We start from the raw sequence: 21,770 nt of genomic DNA, 5'->3' as shown, positions 1-21,770 counted from the left end.
TTCCATTCAAGCTACTAAAACATTTCTCTATTGCACTACTTTTCAGTTATCCATTTTTTACACCTATTTTGGAATGCCTCTTTTAATAGGAAAACCTTGATGAATCACTTAGAAATAGATTCACTTATGCTACCCCGTTCTTTTCACCTGCCATCACTGGTGCCAACCTATACTCCTCTCAAGCAAAAATGTCTGATTCTGGAACTAAGTTACTGGTATGCTCATTTGTGAATAAAATTATGTTTATTTAAAATATAAAATAAAACATCCTCAGCTTAGTGCTTTCATGTTCACCTCATAGAAGATTACCATCTGGCTTATGAGCAGAAGAAGTCTTTACTTTGTGCAGTTTTATTAATGCACATCCTGGTAAAAGACAACAAGGGAAACTCCTTGCTTGGCTTGACAGGTCAGCTTGCAATATACTCCATGTATCTGCACTATGGCTCTGAATGACAAAGCTCTGACCATGCAGCTGCTGGCCAGACTTGCCACATTCTTCCACAACCGTGATACAACGGCCACATACTGGCCAGACTACATCCTCTGTTTTTTCCCTTGGTGAGATGACCTGTACTTTCACAAGGCAAAGAAAAACAGTTCATAAATTCAACCAATGTTTCACCTGAAAGATAAAACCCCTATTTCTTTACTGCTCATTCTGACATGCATTCTGGAAACGTGTACTTCACAAGAAAAATGAAGCTGTAAGCTTTCTTAAAGAGATTTCCATCAAAAAGGCCTGATCTGAAGTGAATGTATGGAAGAAACTTCACTAGATTTAAAATTAAATTGACTCCTAGAAGCAAAGCTTTCCATGTTCAGCCTGTTCACTTTCCTACCCTATGACAGAAGAAATAAATGTAGAGAAGAAACAAGTCTGTAAAGACACGTTATTCTTACATTCAGAAGGTATCTTACTCCTGTGTGTGTATTCTTCTACATTACAATATCACAAGGGAGACACTGGTATGTAGAGGATAGCAGGATCCCCAAAAAAAGAAAGGTTGGAAGAGACATCTAGAAGTCATCTAGATTTTATAGCAGGTTTTATAGCAAATGGTTTGGTTATTTGTGTAAGGAAAATCTGCTTAATATTAAAATTACATAAGATGTGAATGGTCTTAAAAGCATTTAAAAACAAAGGTATTTGAGAACTGGATATTTTTTTATGTTACATTTGCAAATCTGAATTCAGAGGCTATACTTTCTTAACAGCTGAGGCCATCATTAAAATGCTTGAAAAAAAGCTCAGGGAAAAATGCAGCTTTTGAACTTTTCTGTTCTAGATTTTAAGGGATGTAACAAACAAGGAGGTCTAAGATGTTGGTAAGTGTTAAGCCTTTCAGTTCACCTCTATATGAACATGCTGCATTAAAAAATGCCACTCTGTTTGCATTCTGCAAAATCAGCACTCTGCTGCTGAAAAATTTATCCCATTCTGCATTCAGGTTATGCACAAAAGAAGGTGTGGAGGGGGATGCATATTCAGAGAGTGTGTGAATTGCATAGAAATGTGTATAACTGGCTCAAATAAAACCATCTTCCTAAATTACATGCAACGAGGATCTGCAAAAAGTTGTAGAAATATGTTTAAGGGCATCTGATGCTTATGTGCAACTTCATACATGCAACTCTTGACAGCTTCTTCTAAAAGCTGAGCTGCCTGCTGAGGCTGCTGAATGGAGCAGGGAAGAACAGAAGGATACACCATTTTATAAAAGAAAAACTACTGACAGGTCTTACAAGCTTATTTGCTTCTACTTCCACTCACTTGAGATTAATATCTCATTCTACTTTTTTTTTTTTTCCCCCATAACATGTATCAAGTCAAGCCAAGCCCTGCCTGACCAAATAACTTTCACAAAAAGATAGTATCCATTTTACTGTGTTAAGCCACACAGTTTGTTAGCAGTCAATAACACTGCTTTGGTGATCACTAAACTTTAAAATGTAGAGAAGCAAAGGCTATTTTGCACATCACTGTATTTATACACCACCTCTGCTGATTGGGAATTTTGTAATTTCCAGAATTTTATGAATGAAGAAATGACCGCATTGACCAAAGGAGGATTTTGCAACTGATGTAATGTAATGTGACATGGATTTTTAAGCATTAAAAATAAAAAAATGAAGTTTATAAGTTAATTATACTAATAGGGGGCAAATTATCTTCTGCCTTGACTTCACTGGCTTTGATTCAACAAGGGGTGAGGATATAATCTTGCCATTTAAAATTCACAGTGGAAACCAAAGGAAAGGAGGAAAAAGAAAGGAAAAAAAAGCCTGATAACAACAACAACAAAACTAAACCATAACAAAGAGAAACTAACAAAAACCACACAAACCCCAAACTGCCCAACCAACCAATACCAACACAAAACCTCTACAAGCATCAACCAGCCACAATGTATTAGGTGTGTGGATCTAGGGGAAAAAAAAAAGTAAGCATTCTCAGCTTCCTATTTAAGTTAAAAAAAATTACTCTTAAATCAGAAATGTTATTATAACTGGCTTAATTTACCTGGAACAATCCATAACACAACAGATTTTTTACTTCTGTTTGAAAACTTGTAAGAAATCCATATTTTGCAAATCTGACTATCTTTACATGAGAGGTGTACAGAAAAGGAAGCAGCAGATAAAGTTTCTCAACCACTACCTATAATTTATGATGTAATATGCTCAACTGCAGGATTTGTTCAAGTGAATATATGATATTGGCTTGTAAGCATGACTAGCTATCTTGTTTGCTCTGCCGTCAGAAACTGAAAGATAAATATTTTCAGAGAAAGAAAAACTCATATTTAGTTCTTTGTAATGTGAATTTTTGTTGCATCAAATTTCTATCAAGATCATAGCAATGAATTTCAAATATGGACTCCAGAGTACGGAGTAAGCTAATTTAAGAAAAAATCCTCAGGATGTGTACTTCCTTCCTAAACTAAATAAAACTCCCCCTTCCCCCAAAACTAAACCTCTAGCAAGTGATTTGGAAAGTGACTCCAGAAATACATTTTTCAACTCATTGATTTCAGCTGAACTAAAAGTGCCATATTTTCTTAGAAAATTGTAAAGGGTATTTATCTGTTACTGTCACACTTTAATGAACTACTCGGTGCTTAAGGAGAAAAACCCACAACACAACACAAGGGAAAGTCTGATGTTTACATCAGTAGAAATGTCTTTTTCATTGGAAGGGTGCAATTATTATTATGTAAGACAAATCATAAAATCCTCGATTTTTCTACCTTATCAGTTTCATAAAATCATGTTCCCTAAGGATGTCATTGATTAGTTGCACATGTTCTTTCAGTGACATCTGAAATACTTAATTGTCGGTTATCTTTTCTCCTTCAGTAAGTAAAATATAGTCACAAAATTGCAAAGGGACTTGTTCTGTCTTAACCTTAGCTAGATGCCATCATGCAGTGGAAAACAGTGCTAAAATATCACAGGATAATGCTCTCCAACAAGGGAGACATATAAACAGCATAATGATTTCCCATGAGTTTCCTTTTTAGAAAATTGTCACTAAAGCCAGGGTAAATGGTGACATATCTTCACAGAGGACACTGTGAAATCGAACACTGGCATTCTAGTTAGGCCCAAACCTACTCATCAGCCAATTATAACAGTAACTGAACATCTTGCTGAAAATCTGAACAAGATCACTTCGCTAACCTTCAGAGATCATGCCAAAGAAATGCATCATTTTCTATTATTATTATTGTTGTTGTTGTTGCTGGTTTTAATGAAGAAAGACTTAAAAATAAATTTCTTACAGTCATCTATCACACTTTCTTGAGTTTGCTGGAAGAACAGTTGGAAAGGGAGAAAAGAGAGTGGGAGCTGAGTTACAGGGTTTTTACAGACTTTTCTATTCAATCGGGTTTAGTTTGAAAGGCTGTACTGTTAGGGTGAAAAAGTTCATGACAGTTTTTCCTCTCTTCACAGGGAAAGATGCTTCACAATACCTAATTCAGTGGTGCAGCTAAAATGGGGGAAAAGAAAATCAATACATTCCAGCTACAGTAAGTAGGCTAGAGTGTCAGTCTCCACTGGGACTAAAATCCACACCTTTTAGAACATTTTAGAGTCTATATTCTTCTATTAACCTGCTTTGCCTGAACTGCTTTATACAGTCCCATGAAATGATAAAAAGGTTATCAAAAGAACACATTAGCTAAAAACCAAGTAGACAAAGGAAGGAGACTAGAAAGATTAAGCTTTTTTTTTTAAATAATAAGCAGATACAATCATGTTTTATAATATACATTGTGAAGAACTATGAAGAAACTCACTCCTATGTTCAGTGAGGCTTGTTAGAGGTTATTAACTGAGATTAATTCTAAAAGAATTTCCACTTCTCATTACTACCATAAGCATTCACATATGTAAGAATAGAACAAGTTTATCAAACATGCTTAAAAACCTGTGTAAGGTTTCAAGAAGCGTGCAAACACATGTACAACAACACAGAGGTGATGCTCCATATGAAGCACCAGCCAGTTAACACTGTGTATCAAAGAGAAGTCAACAGTAAGACTGTTGACTCCATGCAGTGGAGCTTGAAAGGGAACAAATATTGACTATAGGTATTATAAGACAAAATACATCCAACGAAGATCCAGAAGTTCTGACTGAACTATCTGAAAGACAATGTAAAATTAAAGAGTTTAAAAAAAAGAAGAACAGAGGGGAATTGCACCTCTACACCTCAAGACTGGAGGATACTTCCTGTGAGCTTAAAACTCCCCCGGTATCTCCTGAGTGACAAATCCGTCTATCACAGTAATCTCAAGCTATGCAAAGGATAAATTAGATGAAAGGGAAGCCCAACAGATTAAATGACTACTGAATCACCAGTGAAAATGTGTATGCAGAAATTCGTGACAGTGTCTATAACTTACACTGCAAGGCAGTTAACTTATTTTAAATAAAAATACTACCATATAGGTCTAAAGATGAGAGCACTTCAGTTAGAAAGCTAGCTGAAAACACAGTTATAGTTCCAACTAATATTTAACTACTAAGTGCAGACTTGTGGCTAAGTCTACATATATAACCCATTTGATGTGAAAAATAAAATATTGAATTTTTTTCCCAGAAAACTGGGAACATAATTTAGTGGGAGCAAACAGTGAACTTCTCTTCAGTAACAGAACAGACTAGTCCTTGAAAGATTAGAAACAATGTGCAAGAACAGTTTCTTTGAAAAATACAAATGAAAGGAAGCAGTCAATACAATTTCCTGAGACACTGCTCAAAGGATTGGAGGTTAAGACAAAGTTGGATGAGAAATAAAGAAATCAACAGAGCAAAAGGAAAAGAAACAGGCAGTAAGAAAAAAAGGGCAGGCCAAGTTAATGATACTATAAAAACTTAGCAGGAACAAGAAATGCTTTTAAAAATAAGTAACAGGAAGAAGTAATACAAAGAATAAATGCATCCACTAATAACAGACACAATATTAGATGCTGATTTCAAAATCTCTCTGTCTCTGTATATATATATATATATATATACACACATATATATATATACACACACATATATATATATGTATCAGTAGATCCAGAAAATACACATTCTAGGAAGACACAGAAATTAGTTAGTTAGGCTTGGAAAAGTTCTCTCAAGAGTACAGGGGAAGGTGGTTTATAAAAAAGCAATCATATTTACTATTACAATACACAGTAAATTGCAGTACTGTTTTCTAAAAACTTAAAAAAAAAAAACCTAAATATAAATATGCTGTAGTATAAAAACCACTGAACATTCAGGAGAAGCAAGGTTCCTCATTTACCCTGCCCTTTGCCAGTCCCTCTCCCAAGGCAAGCTCCAACTGGCAGTGCCATGGAGCACCAGGATGCTCACCTGTGACAGACCTGAGATAGGCAGCATCTGAGTCTTCTTACAAAAACCCCCAGACCGACAGAATCACTGGTAAATGCCAGAATTTCCTCATAAAACACTCTAGGTACAAGCCAGCCACAAGAACTGCCTGCACACAGTACAATTCATATCACCAGAAGTGCATGTATTCTTCTCTGTTCACAAAGTTTCTGCTGTTCACTACCAGAGCCTTATGAGACACCAGTTATCTATAAATTACATTTTGGAAAACACCAAGGAAAGAGACCACCAAGACAAATAGAAAAAAAAAGAAGAAGAAAGAGAAGAAGTGTAAGAAATGTAGTTGCAAATTATAACACCAGGCAAATTTCAAAATTGACAGGTTTTTGTTTTCTGTCAGTCAGATACTTCCATGGATACCCTTCTTCTATGTTGATCCTTGTGCATCAGGGAGAAGGCTGCATGGGAAAAAGAAGCGAAACCCTGCAACAGATCTGACCAGGTAATTAAATACTATCATAAACATAATCTACTTTAAAGTGGAAATGTCCGTTCTACATTTTCCAAATTTGCAAGTCCTAACCTTCTTCCTCTAAATATCAGGGTTTAGTGTACCTTCCTGTCTACTTAGGAAGTGACAACTCTTTCTTAGAATTGTAGAATTATTTAGGCGGGGAAAGGTCTTTAAGACCAACCCTTACCCAGCACTGCTGAATCCATCACTAAATCAAGTCCTTATGTGCCATGTCTATGTCTTTTAAATACCTCCAGGGATGGTGACTCAACTACTTCCCTGGACAGCTTGTTCCAATGCTTGACAACCTGTTCCTTGAAGGAATTTTCCCTCTCACCAGATCTAAACCTCCCCTGCCCAAGTAGAGGCCATTTCCTCTTATCCTGCCACTTCTTATCTCAGAGTGGAGACTGACCCCCATTCTGCCACATCCTCCTTTCATGTAGTTGTACAGCAATCAGGTCCCCCCTGAGAAAAATGTTCTCCAGGCTAAGCACCCCCAGCTCCCTCCGCTGTTCCTCACTTGTGCTCCAAACCCTTCACGAGCTCCACTGCCCCTCTGGACATGCTCCAGTGCCTCAATGTCCTTCTTGAATTGAGGGGATCAGATCTGAAAGAAGGATTCAAGGCGTGGTGTCACCAGTGTCCAGCACAGGGGGACAATCCCTGCCCTGCTCCTGCTGGCCACACTACTGTGGACACAAACCAGGATGCCATTGGCCTTCTTGGCCACCTGGGCGCAGTTGGCTCATGTTCAGCTACTGTCAACCAGCAAACCCAGGTCCCTTTCTGCTCTGTAGTTTTCCAGCCTCTCTGTCCCCAGCCTGTAGCACTGCAGGGGGCTGTTACAACCCAACGGCAGGACACGGCTCTTTGCCTTATTGAACCTCATCCAGCTGGCCTCGCTCATCAATGCAGCCTGTCCTGATCCCTCTGCAGAGCCTTCCTACCTTCCAGCAGATCAACACTGCTACCCAACTTAGTGTCATCTGCAAACTGACACAGGGTGCACTTGATCCCCACATCCAGATCATGGATAAAGGCTTTACAGAGGGCTGTTCCAACACAGAGCCCTAGGGAACAGCACTTGTGACTGGCCAGGAGCTGGATGTAGCTCCATTCACCTCCACTCTCTGGGCCTGACTGTGCAGCAAGGATTATGTACGTCCTAGACATGAGCGGCCATTGAAAAGCCATCAGCATTCATCACTGTCAGATTTAAACTCAGAATACCCACCATACACTTCAATGTTCCTTTTTTTTTTTGCATCCTCATCAAAGCATTTCCATAGTTGAGATCATAAAACACACAGAAAGGTATTTGTTTGTAATAGTAACACGTCAGCAGGAGCACAGTATTCCTCCAATGAAAACAACTTATTCATTTTCTGGATTAACAATGGCGTATAACATCTTGTTTACAGCTGCTTTAGAACCAGAGAAGTAAAGAAATTACAGAATTATTGGCAACAAAGATATACACATCTGAACGGAAATACATCACAGAACTGCTGTGATTGAAACACAGACACTTTGGATAGATGGTTACTAACTATATATTACACCAGAGGAAAGAGACTTAATACTTACTGCAATCCCTGAAAGGACAGAGCCTACTTTCGTTTCTAAAAAGCTTTTGACAAACCCTCCCCCCACAAAAAGCCTTAAGGCAAACTCAGCCAAGATAAGTTTTTACAAGATCCTTGCGAAGATAAATAAGTTGTTTTAAGATAGGTTAGAAGAACACTGCTCCGAGTGATGCATATTGGAAAAAAATGTAACAAAACAATGATGGACCTTAGAATGGCCATTAGTGATTGGGGGAGTGAGTTGCTGATGGCTATAATAGCATTTTCACTTCTTTTTAGCTCCATGAGGAATCTCCCACAGCTCTAACTCATTTTGCTGGCTTTGCTCAGAACAAGGGAAGAGACAGATGTTTGGTAAGATCTGAGGAACTTATCTATGAAAACAAGTCTTGCTTTCCACAAGAATGACAATTTCATGCAAATCTTCCATCAAAATTTAAAAGTCATCTGAGCATGATTTCCTCATCTGCATTATTTCTATAAGATACTGTAACAAAAATCCTATTCATCTCTACAATAACTTCTTATTTTGTATCTCTGACATTTTCTTGTCAGATGTTTTGGGTCAGGGTAAACTCTTGAGAAATGATTCTACATTCCCTTTGAAACTAATTAGACTAAGCAGCAGGTACCCACTCCGAAGTCCAAACAAGAGATTGTAGAAAGCCCAGGGAATTCACTTCACCTGGGGTTAATGAACTCAATTGTGTCATTTTTGCAGAGGTAAAACAGAGGTAACATAGCTGACAAAATATATTTAGATTTATATAGTGGTGTTTTTTTGTGTTTTGTTTGTTAGTTTTGAGTGTTGGTAGCCCTTTCAGCACAAAATACAATGTTGAATAAGTACTCCAGGCTATTTTGTAGTGTTGGAAGTGTGGTTACCATGAAACTGGCAAGCTTTATTTTAAAAATTCTGAAGCTTACTTAAATTTTAGTCAACAAGAAAATACACGTTGTGTGCAAGACATTTACTTACCTTAATCAGCAAAAGAAAGGTAAAAAATCTGTGTGTAGGACTGAGTTTTTTGGTTGTTTTTTTTTTTTTTTTCAGCTAAATAGTTAATATAATAACAATTTACTTTGATATCTTGATTCTGTACTTGAGGGGTGGTTGCTAACACAATGGCAAAGAAGCACAAAGTCTATTTTGACCACTGACAAACTTAGAATGGAGAAAATAAAGAAAACTGGAGTCAGTCCTAAGAGTACAGATATACATCACATGTAGAGAAGAAGAAAATGAATATATTTGTTCAAATTTGTGAAAGCAAAGGGCTTTCTCATAGCAAGAGAAAACCTTGTTTTAAAACACACGTTTATCCATGTTCTTTATATTAACTTCTGTTTGTAAACATTCTTATGTTTCAAACATTTCCTTAGCCCCACAAGACAGCAAGACCAAATCAACTCAGAACAACACAATAAATGCTGTGCTCATAGTATTAGCAATTGATTTAAAAACATCTGTTTTCTGAAAAAATCACAAAGGTTTGCTTTGAAAAACACTCATAAGAAATGTCTACTACGTATTGGAACCAACAGGTTAAAGTGAAAGATTCAGACAGTGTCTCCTTGCCTGCTTATGCTACAGAAACATCATAAGAAATGGTCAAGATGTAGTGCCACAACCATATGGATATTAAAAAAGCATAAGACAGTATTTCATAAATTACACAAGCAAACTGAAATCAATGTCAAAGAGAACAGAAGTTTAAATAGATGAAGTAGTAAATTTTTAATACTGATATGCATGTTTAAATTAAATTCTTGATAAATAATTAGCTACTAACTATGCTGTGACAATGTTTTGCCAGAGGTCATAATTCAGTCATTATTTTCATTAAAAAGAAACACAATATAAAAGAAATAGAGGACAGCAGAGCAGTCATAATGGAGTAAATTATTTAATTTTATTATCCTAAATAACCTAAGAACAGGAAGATGCTCAAGACTGTCCAAAAGCTACAGTAAGCATTTCCTGCAGTAAGTCACAGCAGAACAGTCAGGTGAGAAAGAAAGGCTTTTATATGTAACACTTAACTCATCCAGTTTTGTCACCAAGAGTCTGAATTTAACTCTCATACTACAACACTTGTGAATCTTGATGGATGGGTTATTTCTGTGTGAAAACAGATTGATCAAGGACTGTACCCTGCACTTCAGTATCACACACTAAACTACTCTTTCAGGACTAAGACTAAAAATTAACTAAAATGTTTTGTCTTAGAACAAACATGCCTACACTGCCTATACTATATTTGCTGACTCTCTCTTCTATCACATATCTGCATTTCGTTAAAATCTGTCGAAGAATTAGAGATCTTGTTCATGCCAAAATTCTGCATCAAATATCCTTCCACATACATTTTCAGAGAAAGCTGACTTTGTCATGCCTGCATGTCCTCCATTACAGGAGAGATCCAGCATCAAATTATTAAATTCTGTATTCTTCAGTTAAATTAACTGTTTGCATAATCAATCCCAACATATTGCAGTATGATTTTGTCTTGTTAATGAATCAACAGTCTTTACACAAGTAGGACCAAACGTATAAATCAAAATCACAGCAGTTAAGACTTGTGGTGTGGAGCCTGTGATGCTAAATTCTGGCTATTTTTAAAATCCTAGGTACTTGCTTCTCATGGATTCAATCTGCATCAGGAATTAATGTCATCAGAAGTGTCAGAACTGGACAAAGAAATTGCCTTCCTCTGCAAACACAGAAATCCTGCTTTTTGTTCACACAGGACTTCAATGTTTTTCTTGTAAAAAACCCACAATCCCAAAACAACCCTCATAACCCCCCCCACCCTTCCTTTTTTCACTCCTGCCACCCTGGCAAAAAAACTTCACCTCTCTTTCAGAGAAATGAGCATGCCTTGTTACATGCTGCTCTGTAACTATAGGAGCAAATCAATAGCAGCTGAATGCCATCTGCTTCGGGCAGCAGAACAGCACCAAAAGTGTGAGCAATGCATCTTCCCTTATTGAAAGGTTATTTTATGCAAGTAAACAATTCATCGTCTTCTTGCACGCTTGATGCTCATTTACCACTTTTGATCAATAAAATATGCAAAACAACAAAAAAATTGAATCCTAAGAGTAGTTCTGATGCCAGTGTGATAGGTAATCAATACCAGGTCTCTGTTCAGTAAGGCAGCCAGTAGGGTAACTCCTTTATTGTATGAACCCATGAGAAAGTGTGGAAATGTGTCTTGTTACCTATAAAATGCAATAAGAGAGTGAAAAACACAACTTCTATCCTGAAAATTAAAAAAAAAAAAAAAAAAAGGAAAGGGGAGCCACTATTTTAGTTGTGTTTTCCCCCTAACTATACAAAGGTTACTAATGTCAACTTGCTTGATCATTTCTTGCAAAGAATCAGCTGTTATGGTGTTGATAAAGCTCCACTATCATTAACACAGATATCTGGTTAAATTGTAGTCATTACAATTGGACAACAATCCCTCTTCCTTCTGAAGCTGCTCTACCTTATTAAGCCTCAGTTTTCAATGTATTTATGGTTCAGGTGAACTCAGTTTTTCTGTTAAAAACAAACTGCTATGGGAATTTCCTCTGCACAGTGTTTCTTTTAGTCAGACCACAAACTGCCTTATTACATTAAGCCTCTTGACAATTGATTCAAGTGGAATACTTCTCTCCCAACAAAGAAAACAACATCATTTTTACAGATACTGCAGAACAAAACCTCCAATTTAAACGGTTTCCTAAAATAACATGAAATACTTGAAATAACAGCTGCTACCCACAAATGCTCTCTAGTCTAGTGTACCAGATATCTTAATATTAAAAAAAAATTAAAATTAGTACTCTCTCATTTGAACAGCAATTTTGCAGATTGTATCACAAAGCCACAAGTTAAGCTGCACACCCTATATTCTGATCTGCACTTCAAACCAAATTCTCTTCAATCTTCTTTCCTGCATGATTCTAGAAACGCAGTTATTTGCGTATGTGACCTTTACATACATTTGGTTATTTGAACTGCAAAAAAGCTTGACATTCTTCTGTAGAAGAGTATCTTATGCAGAGCTTCCATTTAAGAGAACTAATCAGTACAATTAAAAAAAAAAACAAAAACAAACAACAAAACACCAACCAAAAAGCCTTGATTTTTAAAAATATTTGCAATGCAAAGACATCTTCCAATGCACAAGCTTTGAGAAAAGTTCTATTAAAGTAAAATCAAGAAATACTGAATACCCAATTTCACCATAACATTATAACCAAACAGTTATAGTCGTGTAGTCAAGCAGCAGTGCTTCTACACAGGAAAGGCAAAAAATTCTCTCCTTAGCAGCTCAGTTCTCATTATCATCACAAAAAGAAGGCAACTGGAAGAACATATCTGTAAATCAGCATGTATAGAATTTTTAAGGTAATTATTGGTAATAAAAAAACCCCATATTTGCATATTTGTGGAAAAAGTCCTTCTGAACAATCAATGAAACTTACTGAATGTAAGATAGATTTGGGTTTAGGATCTATTTAAATTTGTGAATTAGAGGCAGGTTTATAAGCAACAGTTCAAAATTTTTCTTTTATTACCTTGTAAGACCCCAAACATTTATAGTGGTAACAAGCAACTGCCCCTTCTGTATAATGTAGCTTGGATCATGTTCCTCCTGCATACCTTCAAAAATGCGTATGAGTTTACATGAACTTCAATATATGGCTTGCACACATTTATAGAAGCCAAAACAACTTTGATCAAATTAATAATACAGAACATAGTAGTGAAAGTGCAGTAGCTTGGAGTCAATGACCCAACTAGCAGCAAGGGTATAATTTAAAGTCAGAAATTTCCAGTGCATGCACCGTTAGCCACAGTGAACCTGTTACTGCTCTAAAGGGAATTGTTTGCCTCTTATTAGATTTTCTACAGCACAGCCATAAGTGATAAATGTACTGCTGTACTCACTGTCAAGTTAATCAATGCTGCCAAAGTTTTGTTGACCTAACAGTAATCCATAAACTGAGCGGCATTTTCTCTATCCCTATGACATCTCGGTCCTCAGTGGGGATACAAATCTTACAACAGCTTCTCAAAAAGAAAAAAAACAAAAACAAAGCAAAGAAGGGGGAAAAAGATATTTTCAAAATTCTGTCTTTAAATTAGCAGACTGTGAGAATGCCTTGCTTCTCTGACAAATTGCTTAAAAATGATGGCCATACAATGGCATCAGTTTGATGGCTAAAATACTAGCAAATGGATTACTTCATGGAGGATAGAGCCTTGACTACTAAAGAGAAGGTAAAAAACAGCTTCATGAGTCTTTCAAGGAAACAGTTGTGAACACGATTTAAATGTAACTATAGATTAGTGCACTGGTTGGAACAGAACACATTGCAGCAATTCTGAAGACAGTAATGTGAAAACAATAATAAAAAATCACCACCAATAAAACTTGTCTATTGCTGTGTCTAGCTGTAATTCACAGTCCATGTGAGGCATCACCACTAGAAAGAAGAAAAAGTCAGGAAACAATCCCTGGTAGAACAAGCTGCTTTATAACAAACTGCTGCCATGCTCTCACAAGCAATTATAGACATATGAAATATGAATTGCCATTGATTTTTCTTCTAGAGGTCACTCTGCTCCATGTTTTACGCAGTCTAGGCATTTATTTGGGTGGCAAACTGACAAGTTTTTACAGAATTAACAGACCAATGTAATCCTTTCTCAATCACAAGTACTTCATTATGGTTCTATTCCTTGACACTTGTCCCTCCCAAAACTCACCAGCAAGGGAGTCCTTCATAAAGGTGAGGAACAATGCAATTACTTGTGAAAAGAGACCATCCTAACCTAGTGAATGCCTATTTACCTTTTCTGTGCTGATGGCACACAAGCAGCATCAGCTGGAAGGCTGCGCTTGTCACACCATAGCAATACTGTGGACAATATTCTGATTTGGCTAAAAACTCTCCACATTCTTGTTCTTGAAATAGAGATGACTTCTCCAAAACAGAGAAAAAATACTGTAATTTAGCTTGCTAACAGAAGCAAAAGAGTTACCTGTATTTCTGGTAAAGATTATAATAACATTAGAATGCTGTAAGAATGCCAAGATGTTCTCTATAAATCCTGTATTTTTGATGGTATATTCTCATTTAGCAATTACTTGATGTTTCTCACTCAGCAACAAGAGAATACTTAATTATGGTCAGTAAACTCCACAAAGGAGGTTGAAATTGAGTATCACAGATTAATGAATCATGTATTCTGGCATTTTAGACAGCAATCTTTCTTTTTTCTATTACTCGCTTTGGAACAAAGATTTGGTCTCCATGTTTCCCACACAAAAAGAATTCATTAAAAAGTGCTGTGTTGCACCTCTTCTTCCCAGTGGTCATTCTTTCTCTGAAGGCTCCTGTTTGCTTTATAAGAAAGCTGTTGCATCTGAAGCTAGGTAAAAGTGTTATTTAAGTCAAGTTTCTTGGTGCTTCAATGAAAAGGCAACACAGTACTATATAAAATGGTACAGAGAGATTAATCAGACTCTAACCTCCACAATGAGGAAATAAAAACGAGTATGCTACCAGATGTGGATGTAGTGCAACAGTTCAGAAAGGATTTATAGCAGAACTGAGATCAACAAAACACCTATCTTTGTCTGTTTACTGGCCAAAGAGATGATCTTCAATACATGAATAAAGTCAAAGGGACAAAATTAAATATCAGGGGAAAAAAGAACAGAACAAAAAAAGGCTGGAAGATGGAGAGCTAAAAGAATCTGAAGAATGTGCAAGAATCTGCTATAGATAGAAAAAAAGATAACATGGTGGTCATAACTGGTAAATATGCTACAGGGAAAATAATTTACATGTCTTCATACACATAGTAACAAACCCATCAGTCTTGTCTGACTTCCTTGGTGAGCATCACTGCTCTGTAAAACTAGGCAAAAATAATTAATGAACTAAAGAAATTTTGATTATTTTTGGAATTTTCTGCCACTTAAAAGTTGGGTTGAGATGTCAAATCTGGCTGCTGGACCTCTTCACTGAAATGTCTATACTTTTACATTAATAATGCATTTCCTGAGCTTCTGCACTGAAATCAGTTATCAAGAGCCTCCTACAACATTAGAGGGCAAATTTGTCACAAAACCCACTAATCTTTATTGCCAATACTACGAAAAGACCCCAATATTCTGTGGTAACTTACTCTTGCAGTACCTGTTCTTGTAATTCCAGCACTTAAAACTGGATAACTAATTCAGGTCACATAATTAAACTTGTCTGAATTTGATTAATTATAAAAAAAAAATTCCCCTGTAAAGCAGGTGAGCACTACTGCATGGCATTTAAATACAACATCATTACAGAAACACAAATTGCTTCATAACTGTGAAATTATACAACTGCTGCTGTTCAAAACTATTAGCACATATCACTGCTTGACCTTGACTGAGCCCAAATACGCAGAGAAATGTCTGATGGGATAATGTGGAGATGGCTGCTTAAATGCTGCTGGTTGCAAGACTGTAGACTGAATTCTGTGCATGGTCTTTGTTCCTCCATACTCTGCTGTGGCTTTGTGAATGCTTTTCTTTATCAGTGTTACATCAGTTCCCACTGAACTATGTGTGAGAGCTGGATCCCACAGTGAAAGTGCACTTGAAGATCTGGATGCCTCAACATCTGAAGAAACTAAGAGAGCTTTCAGCTGTCTAATTTCCTCATGATTTTTGGGAGATAATCTGAGTATTTTTCAGAAGCCAGCATTAAGGGGAAGCTGCTCAGAAGACCATGGTTACACAGAATACAACTGTGATCGTATTCAGGTGTGACTTGCCAGCAGGATACCAAGAAAAATACTGTAAATTACCTGTATTCAAAGTCCTATGTCTGTTAAAGCATACACATAACTGGAATGACATTTTCTCAGAAGGTTTTATTGGGAAAGTTATCATTGACCTTTTCATTTTCCTAGAATAGATGTACCCAGTGGGTTGCAACAGCATAAGAAATAAGATTTTCATCCAACCATTTTAAAACTGTAATTCTGCAAAAGTAGACTACAGCCACATTGCTGCTGTAAAGGCCAGAGATGCACCACACAAACTGATGCTCTAAGAGAGCAGTTTTAAAAGTTGCGTCAGCTGGTATATTTGTGCTGTCAATTTACGGGAATGATGACAACACACAGAGCAGCAATACAACTTACCTAGCTAAGACAGTTCTATAAAAACTGAAGAAATTAGTCTATTTTATGTGCTGCCTTCTTGATGGAGTACATTACTCCAAAGCAGAGTATACAAAGCAATTATCAACAAGCAAACTCCTAAAACATTTTTCAACCTATCTGTACTCGGAGCCTGTAAGTTTATTTCAATATCTAAGGTGACAGAGAGACTTTCTACTCATGATGATGCTGACACCATCACCAGGTGCTTTTTCTGTTTTGTCATTAAGAGAAATAGCCAGAGGACCCATATGCAGAATGATGTTTACACCATGTGGACCAATGCAATTTGGCATGCACAGGCAGCTGGAAGAAAGGAACACCCATCCAAAAGTTCGAGATATATAGGAACACAAACCTGTACTAAAAGGGAATCAAAATATAGTGCATAGGCTAAGTCTCGACCAAATACAGGGGTTACTGATTATTAACATAAGCAAAGCACACTTGGAGATTACTGTGTCTACAAAACACAAGTGTTGAAGTATATGCAGGGCTTTCTTATGCTTTAGATGCAATTAGAATAAATCTTGTGATGGTTCTGAATCGCATGATTTGTGATTCTCCCAGGTCTTTTATTTCTGTATCACATATAAAATTTTCCTTTGTGCTTAGTGGCTACTCTCAACTCTGTTTTGTTGCATCAGTGCTTCTTACTGCTTTACGTAAAATTTGCATTCATTGATAATGTTGGTTCAGTCTAACTGTTATACTGAGCTTTGAACTAATTGCTCTCAATTAATCTGTTCCACTCTTTGATAGCTTATTTATCAGATTGGGAAAGATAGATTTAATGGTGCTTGCTGGAAACAAGTTCTTTAATTGGAAATACCTGAGTGCTTAGCTCACTTCGTGCTCTGGCAATTAAGGACAATTTGGAAAAGCGTTTTTCCCCCTACTTGATTAGATATCCAAAGAAGTAGACAAAACAAATGACAACACCACCTAGCAATATTGGTTAAAATAAAAGCTCAGCAGCCAAATTACTTACTATGAGAAATGTGAACCATCCCCATCAATTCCAATGCTGTGTTACATTCATTTTGCTGTATCTTTGCCTCCCAAGTACGTAAATGGCAAAATTTCTTTCAAAATGCATAGCTCTATGCCTGCCTCTATACAATTATCCCTTTCCACAAATAAGCCAAATCAACAGAAGAAATTATTTTTCTTGATTAAGCTCCTGCATTTCTCTTGGGATGAAACAAAACAAACAATTAATCTTTCCTTATTTGTTCTCAGAAGAACCTGCATCCCTTAAACAATAACCAGGGTACCTGTGGCAGGCAGTCGGCAGCAATTAGGCTTGTGCTGAAAACGAATGGACTAGAGTCAGAATGCCTAATCTGCTGAGAGTTTCTACAGGAGGGCAAGGTTAGACCAGGAAAATTCCCTTGCTGTGGAAACACTGTTAAAAATTACCACCTGACTTCAGCATAATTAACAAGGTTTGGGAATTTATATGAACTGAGTAATTGAAAAGAATTAGCAAGAGATATATACATTAATCTTTGCCAGTTACGACATGCCTAATGAAATTAAAGGTTCTACTTCTGCTTCATGCTTTGTTTCTGCAAACTTTTTCCATCTCTACAGAGGAAAAAGTATATTAGATAAAGACAATTATAATTATAAGAAATTACAAAGAAGAAACTGCACCACAAGCCTCTATTTTTACATCAATACTTAAAAATTTTCTTATATATAACTCACAGTGTTTATCATAAGTAACCCTGGAAACTTCCAATTTGAATGTCCATATTTTCAAAGTCTACAGGAAAAATCCACATCAGTTATAAATTTAGGCATGATTCAATAACGTGTGTTTGTTTGCAAATGTACCTTCACAGAAATCAAGACTATCTCAGTCAAAAAATTCTGCAATGAATGGGTTTAGTAAAATGTGCTTTTTTACATGTAACTAAATCTATATTATATTTGGACAACAGAGACCATAAGCAGGAGGAAAAAAAAAGACAATCAATAGTGATGTGGGTAGACACAGACAATGTCGGAGAAGATAACAAGCATTTGTTATTCTTCTAAGCTACCCATGACCATAGGACCTTCTCCCCTTACTTCACCCTGAAATCCTTCAACATCTTTCAGAAAGGAGTCACCTAAGACTGCATAAATGCCAAGAAAGGCATCACACAGAGACACACGGGAATTATACCTAATGCAGGAGCATTCAATTTACTACAGAACCAAAGGAGAAGGCTCACTGACTACCTTGCCACAACCTGTCTCAGGAAGACTATTTGCCTCTTCCTCTGCTCACCTCTCATAGCTACTGATAGACCAGCTCTCATGTTTTGCTTAGCGGTCCTTCTTGCAAAGAATTCTTCTGTTCCTATGCTCCTTGCTTTCAACATCTAAACCAGAAGTTCAAGAATTACTGCTTATTTATTTCAGTATCTTTCTGGTAACCCCCTGTGATTTGTTCCACAGCTTGTTGGGTTTTGTTTGCTTGGTTTTTTGGTTGCTTTTTTTTTTTCAGAATGTTCTATGTTAAATGATACAAACAATATTGGACAATAAAGTTATTATGGCACACTAGTATCAAGCTTTAGTTCAGCTTCCTTATGCATAAGGATTTATTTAACATTGCTTACACATGCAGCATGATCCTACTTTTTCCCCCAGAAGGAGTTCTTTATCCAAAGAACATAATAAATGGTTCAGTTATTCCACATTTTGTTTTCTTCCTCTGGCTTCCAAACACAGGCTGTGACTTTTGTGCAGATTGGAATCCTGATGTAAAAAAAGAATTATTACCTTCTTCATGAACATTTTTCCCCTGCCCTCATGTGCAATTAAAAAATGTATAAAGAATATTAATAGTGGATCTTCACTCACACAAAGAGTGTATGCAGAAGAATGCTACCAGATTGTATAAGGTCAATGCAATCTAGGTTAAAGTACAGTCTAATTTAGTGCTGTATACTACTGAACAACGTTAGCAAAACATAGTGTGTTACACTACACAAGTAATAATAAAATACTGTTCAGTAGAAAATAAGTTTATCCCTTTATTAACAATTCATTAACTTTATGGACTAATTTTGAAGAAAAAGCCCTTAATATTTAACTTGCTTTGAAAGTCTGATTTTAAAAAGCAATAGTCATTTATATAACTAAATATAAGAATTACCTTATGTAAAACAGCACAGAAAAGGAACTGAAAATGTTTTTAAAATGCTATAGATTGATTAAAAAGATGAGGGAAACCTGAGTCTTTCTAGCAAACTTCAAGTGGTGATAATAAGACTGCAGGAATTACTGCCCCCTCCTTCCTTCTTTATTATAATGGACAAACATTTTTTGACTTGCCTCCGCCTTTGCTAAAGACCTCAAGGAAATCTATTAAATATCTATTAAGGAAAAAGAAAATTTGATGCCTACACATCGAATGTGGAGCTGCATTCAGGACAAGGAAGGAGCTGCATTCAGGATAAGGAAGGTAACCACATTTTCTTTCACCACAGCTAAATGAATTATCTCATACTTTGTATGGATTTAGAAGGAATCAGGGCTGTTAGAACAGTAATCAACAGACTATGCCAGCCTTTGAGTTTTAATACTCCTAGTTCCGCTTTCATAGATTGTGACTTAGACAGAGAACTTAATTTCTTTCTTCTTAAATATTTTTCACTTATTCTGAGCATAGTCATGACAGAGACCATTTCTCACTGTATGGAAATGCACTGATGAACACTTTGATGTTCATCTTAACTTGGGCACAAGAATAATACGATATCATTATGATACACAGTATAATGAAAAGAGAACAAGCACTTAGACATGGTTTCTAAACCTGTCACAACTACTAATGTAAATTCTGTGCTTAACTGAGTAAAATTTATTTTGATCACCTCTAACATACAAGAGTAAAATAAGAGAGTTCATGCAACACAATTCTACATAGCAAAACCAAACAGATTATTGAAGGAAAAAAATATTAATCATAAATCACAACATAGCACAAGTTGAAAAGCACAAATTTAACTCCTAAAACACAAACCAGGTAATTTTCTGAGCATGCTTGAAAAATGCTTTAAATAATTCTTCATAAATCTCTGCAGACAGACACTTAATAAATGGTCTCCTTTAAATTATCTACAGAATTATTTTGCTTCCCTGTTTTCTTTGGCTTTCTGCTTCCTCTTAAAAAATATGCAATCCTGCATGTGTCAGGCACACTCCTTTAAAATCCACAGCCATGAAACCCAGCTATGTATCTTAGAAACACGTATGCACAACAGAATCTTAAAAAAGCTGGTCACAGCAATGATGGATTTAAGTTATTAACCGATCAAAAAAAGATGGATGGTGGTCTGCTTTTCTTAATCTACATCATCATCTAGATCTATTTAAGGATATGTGGTACACTAACAAACTTAGTTAAGGTTTCGATAAAATCAGTAGAATAATCTGCCCTGTTACATTGAGACTGTATTGATCAATAAAATCACTTGTACTAGGAAAGTACTGTTAAGTACTGACAATCCCAGCCATTAATATTATTTAACACTCTGCTCACAATCTTTAATGAGGACAAAGAACATTTTGTCTTTTTATACTTATCATACCATTGCTTTTCGAACTCCTTACAGGAGCTGTTCAGCCTTGATTACTGCACACTAAATGGAGTTAGAGATGGAAGACACTGAATAATTTTGGAACAATGGAGAGAATTTTCAATGTGATTAATAGATGTGGGTGAATCAACAGACTTTCCAGCAAAACATTACTTAAATCTTATTTCACTGCATCCAACTTTTTTTTTGCAACTTTATAATGCTAGACTCTTTCTTCTCAGCATATTCTCCTGCATTTAAACTAAAACTGGTATCCAGAAACAGCAATCAGGAAGATAAGCATCTGTTCTGGACTTGATGGGAATTTTTTTTTCTGCAAATAAGCCAATTTGATCTTAAATTAGTTAGAAATAGATCTCAATAGTGAATGTGTACCTAGGACAAAGGGAAGGACTGCCTCTGCAGAAACCTTTGTTGTGCCTAATGAAAGATACAAGAAGTCAAAGAAATTTCTATCCACTCCTGCTCTCAGACACGGGGAATGGTTAAGCAGAAGCCTAGTAAGGAAAAAACCCCACAGGTTAGGCACACACAGAATAAGGTGGAGAAGAAAAAAAAAGCCCACATTTTGCACAAAACTTTTATAGCTTAAAATTTCAACCTCTGAATTCAGCTTTTAAGTATATAACCAATTACCTACCATGTGTAAAGCATTTGGCCTGAAAAAGCCTTTACAAGTGGCTTTGCACAGTCATATCACCTGCATGCCTTTTCATTATCTATCTATCTATCTATCTATCTATCTATCTATCTATCTATCTATCTATCTATCTCTACAGGTACATCTCAATTATTCAAATATGTCTTCTCAACCACATAATTAACTCCTTTTTCTTTTTAGATAGCGGTCATGATATTTACAGGGTTCATTCTTGAAAACATGTTAATGTTTAAACAAATGTAACAACAAGCTGAAACAGAAGCATGTCTTTTTTTTTGACTGCTGTAAGGATTATATAAGAAAAGTCATTGCTTCAGACCAAAGATCCATT

At 36.2% G+C, this 21,770-nt stretch overlaps 1 protein-coding gene and 1 long non-coding RNA gene across 3 annotated transcripts in view; one reads left to right on the top strand and one right to left on the bottom strand.

Moving 5' to 3' along the window:
- SNX24 (sorting nexin 24) overlaps nucleotides 1–21,770 on the bottom strand; it is an 87,895-nt gene that overhangs the window by 7,640 nt on the left and 58,485 nt on the right. The gene's annotated exons all lie outside the window — the stretch shown is intronic.
- Nucleotides 1,872–18,714, top strand: LOC135291445 (uncharacterized). Of its 2 annotated transcripts, XR_010354244.1 has the most exons (4): nucleotides 1,872–4,034; nucleotides 6,260–6,361; nucleotides 8,242–8,316; nucleotides 10,594–18,714. It is a non-coding gene; the product is annotated as an uncharacterized LOC135291445 (long non-coding RNA). The 2 variants fall into 2 exon arrangements; XR_010354245.1 differs by lacking the exon at nucleotides 8,242–8,316.

The sequence above is a fragment of the Passer domesticus genome, chromosome Z, assembly GCF_036417665.1.
Source record: "Passer domesticus isolate bPasDom1 chromosome Z, bPasDom1.hap1, whole genome shotgun sequence".
Taxonomy (NCBI): Eukaryota; Metazoa; Chordata; class Aves; order Passeriformes; family Passeridae; genus Passer; species Passer domesticus.
This window is presented reverse-complemented; position numbering and strand designations above follow the sequence as displayed.